The sequence below is a fragment of the Anser cygnoides genome, chromosome 1 (assembly GCF_040182565.1).
Source record: "Anser cygnoides isolate HZ-2024a breed goose chromosome 1, Taihu_goose_T2T_genome, whole genome shotgun sequence".
NCBI lineage: Eukaryota > Metazoa > Chordata > Aves > Anseriformes > Anatidae > Anser > Anser cygnoides.
In genome coordinates this window covers 91,398,215-91,411,748 of record NC_089873.1, presented here as the reverse complement: position 1 = coordinate 91,411,748, position 13,534 = coordinate 91,398,215, and the positions used below count along the sequence as shown (strand labels likewise).

Below are 13,534 nucleotides of genomic sequence, written 5' to 3'. Positions count from 1 at the left end.
TAAGTTCATTAAAAAAAAATATAGTGGGATGCATATTAAGATTTCTTGTCACAATACTAGGGTGATTTTCTGATATGAGAATTATTTTTCCCCACCTGCAAATTGTACTTTTGTGAGGTATCGTGCTTAGCAGAAGATAGGCAAAATGTTAATGGGGTTAGCTGGCTCACCAAGGCTGTATGTCTGATAAAAGTGATTTTTGTCAAGGAGAGAAGTAAAAGGAGAGAAGAAAAATAAAAAGAACAAAGTTCAATTCCTGGTGATTTGAACAGACTAGTGAAACTGCACCTATTGTCAGGAAAATGCTGTTTTTCAGATACAAATCTACAGGGAACAAAGAACACTGGCATGAAAATGCCAACTAGAGTCAGTCTCCAAATGATGTTGTTAGGTGTAAATTGGCTTTGCTTGAGTCATGGCAAAGTGTTGGGAACGGGGTTTTTAGCAAGCTTGCGGTTACCGCTTGTATTACATCAGCATCGAGAGCCAAGTCATGTCCATGACCCAATTTTACCAAGTGCAGGTTACTCAAGTAGTGTACATCACGTATTTTGTGTGTATATATGTATGTTTGTGGCAAGACCCTCTCTGAGAACCATCAAGTCAGTTTAAAGGCATGAATGGTTGGAAAGAAAATCAAAATAAATGGCTCATTTTCTATCTGGGGAGCTGAGATGGAGAAAAATGAAACACTTCTTTAAAACTCCAGAGAAAACATGAAATAAATTAGTAAATGTGTCTCATCCATTGCCTCCTTGTCAACTGTTTTAACAGAAGATTTTGGAAAACTTCAGTGGCAAAAGGTTTCTGCCGTTTTCAGGGTTTCTTTCAGGCTTTCCCGTGTGCAGCAGAGTTTTGGTATGATGATGGAACCGAGGCAGCCTGAAGGGTTTTCGTATTATCTGGGCACACAGAGTCAGTGCAGGAATTTGTTCCTCGGGCTCAGACTTCCAGTAAGTCGACTCACGCTGAAATACTAAGAACATAGTAAAAGTGAACTGGGAGGAGATTAAACTGGTAAGATGTCTTCTGCTACTCGGAGTGTGCATCAGGCCTTTTCTTAAGCGAAGTTGCCAATGTTATCCTAACCCTATGTGTACCAAAGGCGTTAATTGCAGAGATAATGAGCTCCTTGGTTTTGTTGCAGCTCTGATATTGGGGAATCCCTCTTTGTTTCAGTACTTCAGCAACTGTCTGCGAACAATAAAGTGAACTAGATAAGAGGCTTTTGATAACTTTCAGGCAGGGCAGTGTAATGAGCATAGCAGCTATAGATGTATGTTCTGATATCAAGCAGGGCCATTTGAGACAGTCTGGTGGGTTTAGATTATATTTAAAAGTAATGTCTTGGACTATCATTTATTAGATATTTTGATGTCTACCTTTGATCTGAAATGTGTTAATCTAATGAGTGGGTAGAGGAATATGGGTTACTATGGGAACAACATCTTTCTCTGACTTACTGCCCCAATTGGCTGCTCCAGCAATCGAAGCACAACACAGAATGGAGTGAGGCCACCAGAGACCAAATTGCATTTCAGTCTGAGAGGGAGCTATTGAGGTCGGGTGTGGGGTATAGATCTGTGGGAGCTGCACTGTGTTTGAAGCAAAACTGGAGGAGGAGGGAGCTGCAATCCAACCAGGACTAGGAAAAGCTCCGACAAAGCAAGAGTTGTCTTGTGCAAATGGGACAAAGGTTCTGCTTGTTGTGCTTCTTGGGCTGTAGCTGATAAATGATTAAGGACAATAGATAAAACTTTTAAATCTGTTCTGGTGATTACTAATAAGCTACTTCAGTATTAAATACCAATATGACCTTCATTTGCTTCCTTTTTTCTGCTGGAAACTCCCAGAAGAAGTTGTCAGTGTCAACATGAGTCTTCCTCTGAACTGAAGAGCAGAAATGTCTGCAGTGATAGCTTGTGATCTCTGGGATTGTGCTGTTGGCTGGGGAGCAGCATCCCTGCTTTACCAATAGTATTATGTGTTATCTGTCTGCGTCTCCTTGAAAACCACTGCACTAAATAGTACATGTGGAGAAGTAAAAGCTAAATTCTTGACTATTGCTTGTCTAATTAAGGGGATCACTTTTATCTGCACAGAAACATTTTAAACATCTTTTATTTGAATCCTTTCTGGCCTATTGCTTGGGCAAGCAAAAGGAAAAACACATGGTCATCCTCCCTGCCTTCAGCTCAGTAGCTCTCAGCAACACGTGAACATCATGTGGGTGCTCACCCCAACTTTAACCCCCCCTCCAGGTGAGCAGGAAAGCAGTCTGCTGGGCAGTTTGTTTTTGTGACACCTTCATTCCTTGCTATGTACTGTGTGCCATCTGGTTTGCCTACAGTGTCAGGAAAAAAGCTACATGATTTATGCAGTTATATCAAATCAAGATCAAAGTCGCTTTTTTTTTTTTAATGAAAAGAAGTAAAGAACAATCAGTGAAATATATATTCAAGATCAATACCAACAATATAAACCACAATATTAGACATTAAAAAACCTTAAGGAATGTGTATGAATTCCTGAGTTTCAAATTGGATTTCGATTGGCACCACTTTCCCCCTTCAAAATCTCCCTCCACAGTCATAAATTTTTCACCTTATTATTTTTTTTCACACTGACTTCTGCTCTCAAATTTCTCTTGGATAGTCTCTCGCTCCCTGTGTAGTCCAGCTGATGGTCAACTTAAGGAAGGTTCATCATTGGTAACTTCCTCCCAGAGCTGTTGTTTTTGGGCAGATGTCCTCCTGAAGAGCTGCAGGTCTTCCCCTGACCCCGCTCTCTTCCCAGCTGCTGTTTACCAGGCAGCATCACTGGGGGGCTGTGTGGATCCCCCACCCCTGCACTCAGTGTCTGCCCCAGCTTTTGCCATCAAGGCCATGCTACTTGGGCTGCTGCCTGCAGCCATGGTGCACTGATTTATTGGACTTCTGGGTCTTTGTTCAGTGCAGCTACAACTTGACCTACACCTCTCTGATGCCGTCTGAAATGTAATGTTCTGCTTACCACTTGACTCCTCTGTTTTCTACCCTTGCGTGAATGTTTCTCTTTCCATTGGAAACCCCAGGAACTTGCTTAACTCTCAGCTCACCTGCCCATGAGCCCCTGTTTGAGGTGGGCTAAATGGCTTTTTGACATGTGCATACAAGGTGGCGATGTTCTCTGTATGACTGTCTCATGCACCATAGTTGCATCCAAAAGCTGGGTAGGGTCACACTGTGCCTAAATGTTTGGAAGCAAGGATTTGAAACAACCAAGGCTCTCTTTTTCCCATTTTTGAGACCTACGAATGAAACAAACAACAATGACTAAATCCCCCTGCTTTCCCAGTCTGCACACGTGTAACAACAGTATCTCCCTACCTGCCTTCAGCAACTGTTCCTCTCCACCTTTGGCATATTCCCGAGCTCTTCTCCAGAGAGCTTTCCATGGTGCAAAGATGTCAATACTACAAATAATTAATGTCAAGTGGCTGTCAATAACTTCTAGGTCTAAAACCATAACAAATATAAACCTTTGTTAATTAATCGCATCTCGCTCTGAAATTTGAACAGTGAGCAAACAGGGATGGATGGTATGGTAGTAATTTTTTTCAGGGAAACATTGAGAAGCATAACAGCCTTGGCACAAGTAGGTCCCTATTAGAGTTTCTTTATCTCCCACCATCTTCTGAAAATTAACCTTTTAGTTGTTGTTTTTTTTTGTTTGTTTGTTTGTTTTTTGATAGTTATGGTTATAACATTTAGTCTACAGAAAAGGGGTAGATAATCATGATATATATATAATCTTTTGAAGTATTTATTTTAAATGTAAAAAGAGGAACTGCATAGAAAAACATCAAATAAGAAATTATATTTTGTCTCAACACACGGGTTTTTCCATGACCAGATCCATATTCTTCTTCATTCATACTAGTCCTTGCATCCGGCATGCTTTCTCCAGCCCAATCCTTTGTCCTCAGAAACATTTCTGCACCTTCTGCATGAGGTGGAAAGGCAAGCACTGCATCCTGGCATCCACAGATCTTGAAGTGTGTTATAGCAAACAAAATACATCAGACAAAGTTTCTAACACCACCATGCCAAAAAGAGCCTGTATCATTTTTCATTATAGATATACCAATATTTGTGGGAACTAGTGTTTTTTTGTTGTTGTTTTGTTTTGTTTTCCCTGACATTTGTAAGGTAGATATCTGATAGCATCAAGGTTTCTGTGTTTCAAAATATTTTTTTGCAAATGTGAGGGTAGAGAAGAGAGATACAAGAATAAATATAAAAGCCTTAGAAAGGGTTTGGGTTCTGATACCTAAAATAATCTCACTAGAATGGGCAAGGAAAAGACAAAGAGGAGTTCTGACTAATTTATTATTACCTTTGGAATTACACGAGCCTGTCTAATTTGGTGTAACAATCCTTGTCTGTACGTCAAGAATTGGGTAAGAGTGCAGTGAAAACAAGCTCCTTTTTGAGGGCTGTTTTTCAGAGCATAGGTGACCATGAAGGTCAATATTATGTTGTAACAAATAGGGCCCCGTGCAAGAAGAGTCTGGGAATCACCTCAGGTTTTCCCATACACCACCCTAGTGTTCTTCCATTGAAGTTTCTGGCTTCTGCAGGCAAAGGGGGATGCGGCAGACCTCCAAGAATGACCTTGTCTGGGCTAGTGCCACTGTGGGAAATTGATATCTGCAATTCTTTTATCTGGGAGGGGAAAACATATACAAAGAATGGGAAGAGGAAACAAAATATCTGAGTGGTTAGGAGTTAACGAGACTGTTAAGTACCTCTGAACTGAACTGAAATTAGCTCTGTTGCTATAAAAATAAGAAAAGGTCTCCAAAGGAAGCTTCTTAGTTTTGGTAGTGCTGGATATTCTTCCAGCCAGACAGCACGATTTGTCCTGCACAACAATTTCTCAGATTACTCTGTGGAGTCTCTTTGGATGCTGAGAAACTGAACAGGATTTCAGTCCCTGGTGGAGTAGCCAGTGTTATCAAAACATGGTGAGCTGCAGTGATTTCTACAATTACTCATGACTGATTTATCACTTGATTGTAGGAACGCAGTTTAAATAGATTTTTTTTCCATCTCCCTTGCTCCCTAATTGATTTTTTTTTTGAATGTTGAAGATGTGACTTCCTCTCATAAAATAGATTAGAGTCATTAAGGCTGTGAGCTGTTTAATCATTTTGCTGCATAATTACTGTTGCTACTGTTGTCTTCTGGTTTACACTGTTTCTTTATTAGCAGCTCTTATTGCCAGAAGGTTTAAACACTTTGTAATCTGTCAAGGTGGTAATTTTTTTTTTAACTTGAAGACATTTTCAGCAATATCTTTGAGCACCTGGCCAGGTCAGGTGCTTTAATATTCACTTATCTCTGTCTGGTTAGCTTTATATTTTGTTTTTAATTACCCTTCTTCTGGATAACCACAGTTACCCATTCATCATATAGAAAATGCAAGCAGGTCACACATAACTATGTGAAGCAGTAGGAAATTCGACCCTCCAGACATAGTAATGAGGATGATGGCCAAAAAGGACACATCAGGCAAGCCTTCGTTAGCTGGTATGAGCAAAAGAACCTGACCCAGCATGCACAGTAAATGCAAGCTGTAGGGGTTTCCATGACACTAAGGAATTATACCACCTGTTCTTCTTTTTAATGCCTTTTGGTGTTCTCAATTTAGGATCCCTGCAGAAATACAGCCACCCTTCTCCCTCATCTTTTGTAGGCATTTCCAGTGCAGCATGCCAGCTCCAGAGCAGCTTGCCTTTCCCAAATGCCAGATAAAGCCATCCATCCCGTAGGTGGTATTTTAGCACTGTAAAAGGCTTTTGGATCTCAGTTCTCGCTGACTTGAGCTGCCACTTGCTGAGGAGTCGTGAGGCTGTGCCACAGCAGCTCATGTGTCCCTCAGCCTCTGGCCACCACAGATGGGTAGGACTGCTGTCTGATGGTGTTTTGCTGCACTGATGGACATCGGTCTCGTCTGGGGTCAGAGCTGTGAGCTGCAGCACTGCCCAGCCTGAGAGGAGCACTGAGCCGGGAAGCCCTGTCTCCCACCAGGACAAGGCTCTGATCGTCACCTAAAATGCCTGCTGAAGCCAGCAGGTTGTCTTCTGCGCATCCCAGAGGTGAAATTAACTTTTCTGGTGTCCTCAAGATGACCAGAGTCTGGAGAGCGTTAGCAAGGTTTATAGTTCAGCACAGATTACTGAAACTGGGGATGTGGCAGCTGGTCAGTAGGTAAAGAGTTGTGGTGGTGAGCAAACGATCAATTCTCCCTGTCCTTGGGGGAGAAAACAAAATGTAATGGGATTCCCTAGACTGCAAGTAAGAAGAAATTTCTCAGTGCTAAAAGACAGGGAGAGCTGGGAACAGACCAGCTGGGGAACTGGTGGCATTTCAGCGGCTGGCAGGCACTGCAGAGCGAGAGAGACAAGTCTGTCAGAAATGACATAGATATAACGGAGCCTCCCTGCTGGCAAGGCAGCGGGTCAGGCTGCCTCTTAATTCTCTTCCCTGGCTGGATTTCTGTATGGGGAAGTGCAAGCCAGAGAGAAGAAATGCTGTGATTTGCACGCACTGGTCTCCCCTGAAGGTGAAAACAAAAACGCAGAGTAAAAGTTGACTTGTGGTTTTGAGATACACAGAAAGAATGAAATCGTAATGAGGGTAGCAAAGAATTATGACTGGAAAGAATGAGGAGTCAATGACAATATGTGGAAAAGAATATACTTAATTTTAAATAAAATCTTACAGACTTGTATCATCTTTATAATTTTGTGTTGGAGAAGTGCTTGCAATTATTTCAGAATTCCTTCAGCCTTTTGGGGGTAAGCCTTTACATTGCTGGGAGTGACTGTCTGAGTTTCTTCGAGTACCTTGTCAGTGCCTTATTTTATCTTGCCCAAGGTAACTTGCAGAAATTAATTCTAAGGGTTTTTTCTTGTCTACGTGACTATCCAGGAACGATTCTGACAATTTCAGTACAATAGCCTCCTCTCAAGAAAGCTTTGATTGCACTAAAACATACTCCAAAGTGCTAATCTCTTAACCTTCTAGAGTTCATTATTTGGACAGATGAAAATTGAGTTTAAAGTGACCCATAAGGTGTTCTTGACAAAATATAATCTAGTTAAATTTTTCTCAAATTGAATTACGTGGACTGCATACCATGTATTGATTAAAAAAATCATCTTAATAGAGTCATTTAATAAGACTCTTGACACGATTTTTTTCTCTTTTGATGGACTCGGTTTTTAACAGACACTTTTGTTTTTTAATGCTGTCACCAGCTTGACAGCTTCTCAGTCATATAAAGCTTTGACCTCTGTGCTACTTCCTTGATCGAAGGAAAAACAACTACAAAGTTAACCAGTCCTATGCCATTTCTGAATACATTACACTGACAAGAAGAAATTAAAGGCTACTTGGAATTATATCCTGAAGGACTGGTGCTGTGGCCTTTCAAGATGCATCCTTTGTGTTTCTGAAGTAGGATTCTTGGTAAACGCTGCTTTCAAATTTCCTTTTTGTCATAATTTATAATCCTTAATTTGGTTTTTTTTTTTTTTTTCAGACAGAAACAAAGCCAAAAAAAGAAGTAGATAAGTACATGAAGGAGACACCTTCAGCTATGACCCATGGTTTCTGGAAGGTGGGCAGGGAGGTAGGCAAGTTAAAGTCAAGAACCATTCTGTGGTGTTGGATAAGGAGGAGGGTCCCAAGTTTATCATTTCTTTCTCTGGTCCTATCTATGGCTTTACTCTGATAAATCTTTGTTTCGTGGATTTGGGACCTCTACAGCCATAGCCTCCTGTAGGCCTTTTCATCCCTGTGCTGTTCAGTCACCTCTACTGGAAGCATCAGGAAAAAGTCTGATGCTTCATCAGTTAACTGCTAAAATACATGGAAAAAGAGAAACAAAGAGGGAGTCTGGAGGCCTCTTCAGGGACAGTGTTTTAAGTCTTACTCTGGACCTTAAAGGGAAATTTGAACCTGTCCAAGAATGATGAGTCTTTGAACTCTTGGCTTTTAAAGAAGGTTGTTTCAATAGTGATATAGTTTTTTGAATGCTCTGTAGCACATCTACAAAAACCACTCATCTGAGTTGATTGACAAGTTCAAATACATTGCAAATACTTTGTGTTTAAAAAAAAAAAAAAATCAGCTTGGAATTATTTTTTTAAAGGTTGAAATTCTCACACAAAAACTTTCCTGGTAGGCAGATCCTAGTCATTTAAGTGAAAAAAATAACTTGGTTTCAGTTATATATACATATATAATTAGTTGTCCTTTTTTGAAGATAGTCTTGTAGTGAGCCTGAGGTTGACAGTATTTGTTCGATTCATCATAATTACTAGAAATGCTTCATCCATTCAGAAGCCTTCACAATAACCCCAGGGACTGCTAAGCTTTAATATTAGCTCTTTTATCTTTGAGTTTTCTCTCACATGATTTCCCCTTTTCTTTTCTGTAGGTGTCTAGTTTTTGTTGCTGTAATGTTGATTTTTTTTTCACTTGAAAAGGTAACAGCAGAGCAATGATATTTCACATCTTTTATCTGAATTTCCAAGGTCCAGTTCTTACATAGGACTAAGCTACTTCTTGATAAAATTATGTTGCAAGTTTGCTACTGAACAAGCTCAATCAATCAATAGTTCCTGTTTGATAGAGTAAATAAATGATGTTGTGGTATGTGGCAATCTTTGGGTTTTCCCACCACCTAACAGAATGCTGGTACCAAGGTGGGAATGTGGAAATAGAAAAACTGACAGGCCCAGACAAATGAACAATTAAGTTGGTGTACTGAGGTCTGTGGCAAGGCAGTAGAATAAGGTAGAACACGTGCCTGGAATATCAACATTTTAAATGCTAGTTTAAAGTGTCCCAGGAGAGCTGCTGGCTAGATAGCACACAGAAAATGAGCAATATGCTCATTACAGCAGATTAGGTTACTTATCAGTGGCCTAAATCTTGGAAATATGGGAAAATGAGCCCGGAACTGTTTGAAAATAGAAAAATATGCATATATTTATAAACCAAAGTCCTGTTTATTTTCAGGATGTGTATTTTGAAGCAACTGCTGGTCAAAGAGGAAGAGTATTGATGTGTTGCAAGGAGCAAAGTGTGGGAGTTTTTGGGAGGAGGAAGCTTGATGCCAGGTCACAGCCTGGCTGGTGATGCCAATAAGTCATATACCTCGTACAAGTCACAGGTTCAAAATGTCACCATTATCCAGCCATATCTGTAGGGTTACAAATGGTGAAATGCAATGAGAAGTGGATATATTTGCTTCCATTGGTTATTTAAGTAATTTCCCACTTGAGAAAACACAGACAGATGTAGTTCACATAGTACATGGTCCTGCACCTCTGCTTTGGACAGATGAATTTTGTTAGCACATGCTCAACCAGAGGTAAAAGCATTGCTAAAGAAATGGACTCCAATGAGGATCCAATTTTCACTTTTGTGGTAAGTTAATTTGTTTGCTTCAGGATTTTTTTTCTGCTTCAGGATGTTCTTTCCTCCCTTTCAAGCCAATCAACTACAAACCGGATGATAGAAAGGAAACTGGATTTCCAGTCGTAAATAGGATTATTGACTAAATACCAGTTGCAGGATCTATACCGCTGATGTGTGAGCCAGAAAGAACATCTTGGCTGTGCAACTTTATTTCTATTTTCATAGAAGCAGCAGTTAAAAAAAAAATCATTATCACTTGCGTCTGAGCTGATCGTGTTTGATTTGGAAGTCACTGGGATGCAATAAACAGGAAACCCCAGGGTGCCATTTTACTAAGACAGTTTTCAGAGAGGAACCACTGTTTCTGCTGCAAAGCACTGCTGATTTACATGGATTTTCTTGACACGTTTTGGCAAAATGTATCAGCTTGTGCTTCTTAGCATCAACAAATAATACTTGACTTGCAAACGAGCTCCTTGGCGAGTACCCAGCCACAAGAGGCTTGGAGACTTTACTGAATAAAAAAAGACTTTCATTTCATCGATTTGTGAGCTGGCACTGTCCCTGCCGTAATCGTCTGCAGCCATTCTCATCCTTGCTTCTCAGGCTCTTGATTCTTGGGTATTGAAGCTATTCAGCCTGTTAGCTGTTACCAAATTCCACGCAATGAAAATTAAACATTTATTTTTTCAGTTTCCATATAAATGTCTTAAAGGGCTCTCAAGCTCTTTTGTGCCCTCATGTTTGAGTCACCTTTTCTACAGTGTGATGTTGGCATCTTTTCCCTCACTTTATAAGCCCTACATAATGTTCACCTTAAAAGAAAAAAAAAAGGGGGAAAAGAAAAAAAACAACCTTGCTTTGTATTTTCCCAGTGCAGCTTTCTTGTTCATAATGAGCTTAAATATAAGGAACATAAACCCATCTGGAAATAAAGTTATTCACTAGGTTCACTAAAAAAAGGTAATTACATTATAATCAAACTGTCACTTTATGAGATAGTGGGAGATGAAATACACCATAAGCTGACAAAAGGACGGCTTTCTCTTCTAAATATCAGCCATGGCACAAAGCAGTGTAGAAACTCTGAATGACATACAGCGTAACCAGGGAAGCTGTTGGAGTTTGGGAGGGGCCCACGGCACTAGGACCAAAAAGACAGATTCATGTAGTGGAAGGAACCCATAAGATATATACAGAGCAATGTATATGCAGGCTACTATTGCCAGTTGAGAGATAGCCCGCCAGTACTGGGACAAAGGGTGAGAAGCACTCATCCTGATTAGGAAATAAATTGAATGTGTGCATCATGTTTTGCACAGATGCCCCATCTCTACAGCTGTGGTGATTCGTAAGGTAGAGTTATCTCCTTGTTTGTGTCACCTGAAGCTCTTGTCCTTTACCAAACTGTCAGCCTGTATTCAGCAGCTAAATAGGCAAGCAAATCAAGAAAATCTGAATGTGTGAGGGTAGTTTTGTTCTTTGTTCCTGTCCTGCCTGTTCTTGTTGCCCCTGCAGCACTCTTTGCCCTAGTATGAATGGAAATGCCTTGGTGTGAGGGGAATTCCTAGTCCTGAATAGTGAGAAGTAAGGGTAGCCACTGGTTAGGTGGCAGCATTCAGGTGGGAGAGATTTTCTTTATTGCTCCTGGTTCCTGACCTGTGAGATTCTTTCTTGTTGTGAAGTCTTTTGGCTCCCCTGAGGCAGTTCCTTTGAGATGGGAGTCTGTTCCCTGCTTTCCTTGCTCTGCCAGCAGCACATCCCTTATACAGGCAGCCCTGTTGGTGATCCTCGATCCAAAGTTTAAGAGCAAGCTGGTGGCAAACAAAGGGCACGCGTGTGTGGGGAGAGGGAGAGAAGCTGGTGACGTGGTTTTGGATCCCTGCCTTGCCTCCCTGGCAGGGGCCAGGGATGGGTGGTCATAAGTCTGTTTTTCATGGGTGGACCAAAGATGGTGGCAGAGTGGCCCTCAGGACAGCCTCTCTTCTGCTGGCAGCACACATAGTGAAGGAGAATTTGTTTGCATATAGGATCTTTCATCACATAACTGACAAAAGCTTCAGGAATATGAATGAGGTTGAGCTTCTTGTTCTTGTAGTCTGATTTTGTTTCTGTTCTAGAGACAAATGGTGACACATACTGGGAGGTCTGTGCTGTGGAAGTGGCATAGCCGATACCTTTATTCAGTGTCTTGCTTTCTCTTTTCATGCTATGAATACAGTGACAGAACAACACAGCGCGCTGTGCCGACTGTGCACAGCGTTATTCACTCCGTGCAGTGGGTAAGGTACACTTTGTGTATTCCTGCCACATATCTGTCAGGGTACTGCCAGCTTCAGAAAAACAGGAGCTGAAGGAGCTCACTGGAGACTCCCCAGTACTACAGCTTGCTTTTTCATATTTGACTCTGTAATTAGGTTAAGTATAATTAATTTTATTTTTCTGAGAAAAGTGGAAAGATTTCAGTTCCAAGAACACAAACATGAAACGAAGCTCCATAAACAGATAAATAAATAAACAGATCCTCGTCCAAATGCCTGCGTAACCATATAGTCTCTGCTTTGACAGAAATAACAGCTTTTGTCAGAAACAGCCTTTGACAGTACATTTCTCCCCAGATAAAAGTAACTGTTTTAAAGCTACTGTTTTTTGTTTTCTGCCCCCAGACCTCAGTACAAGCAACCCTGCTCGTTAACTGCCAACAGTGGACTTCTGATGTGCTATACATGGTAAAATGAAGATCTTAAGAGGCTTAAAGCATCATCATCATTTCATATTGTGCAACTGTTGCTGGCAAGATTTCATTAAAATGCCACCGTTTTCTCTTTATGAAATTCATGCTCACATGGACACCTTGGACAGTCTCAAATAACATCTTTTACACTTTTCGTGCAAGATGTGTTGGATTTAAAACAAAACAGAACAAAATTCAAAAACAAAACAAGCAAAAAAAAACAACCAAACAAACCAAACAACAATCAAAAATAAATGCCCAAGCTTCCATTCTGATGACATAAGATGCAAGGAGACTTTTCTTGGCTTTGATTGTGGCCAGGTGGACATAACAAGGCTTTCTGAAACAGAAGATGCACCTGTCCCAGTATCGCAGGCAGTCCACATCCCACATTGTTTTTCTGCAAGGATGACGGTGGGGATGCTGGGTCACCTCCCTGCCCATCTCCCTGGGCACAGAAGGAATCACCATCAGAGACCTGACATCACAGCAGAGCCTTGGGTGGTTGGCGGTGCCTGGAATCGGTGCTCCCTGGTGGTGGATTTCAGTCCTTTAAGAAAGTGGAGGATTAGTGTGTGCTGCTTGAATTCACTCCCTTTGGGACACACTGCCTTTCTGGCTTTTTCTGGCCATCCTCAAACTGACCTCGAGTTGTAACAGATGCTGCAAAAAAAGGCTTCTAAATGTATCAGATGGTGCTCTCTCTTTTAAAAATCTGTTTAAACAGCTGGGACGAGTTAAGTTGTAAAGGTCTGTTTGTGATGTAGGTTCCACAGGGAGAGCTGAATTGAAGAAGGTATATAGTAACCTTTTAGAAAATAAACAAAACCCTTGAATGTAGTATTGCTTAACCCTAGCACAGAAAGATGCAGGGCTTTTACTTCTCCTTTTGTTAACCAAAATGTATTTACAGATTATGTGTATTTTTAAAGATAGCAAACATCTTTGGAGATGGTGTCAAAAAAATGGTAATAAAGAATACTCTCTGGCTTTTGGTTTAGCCTGAACTAATCACTGTTAGAGTCACACAAACAACTACATCCTTCTGCTATCGAATGCTCTTTGCCCTCTGAAGATCATAGCAATGAAATAATTTAACTCAGATATGTGACATTGTGAGACTAAAAACTACCTTTTACCTGCCTGCAGCAGCTGCTGCTTAGAGACATAAATAGCTGTACATGATATAGCTGTACATGATAAAGAGGAAAACATTGTCCTTCCTTTGAAGTGTTTTTTTGCAAGTGGAGTCATGGAGGTGCACAAAGACTCAATGCCCCAGCTGGACCCAGAGTACTGTTCTGCCACAGTTATGGACAGTAGT

General features: G+C 40.8%; 1 protein-coding gene across 3 annotated transcripts in view; it reads left to right on the top strand.

Moving 5' to 3' along the window:
* NECTIN3 (nectin cell adhesion molecule 3) overlaps positions 1–13,199 on the top strand; it is a 125,545-nt gene extending 112,346 nt beyond the window's left edge. For 2 of the 3 annotated variants that reach the window (XM_067002444.1, XM_048057152.2), the window contains exons 10-11: positions 7,591–7,680; positions 12,143–13,199. The gene's annotated coding sequence lies outside the window, so the exon portion shown is untranslated. The remainder of the gene's footprint in view (positions 1–7,590; positions 7,681–12,142) is intronic. The other variant, XM_048057159.2, reaches the window with a different exon arrangement.
* Positions 13,200–13,534: the final 335 nt, after the last annotated feature.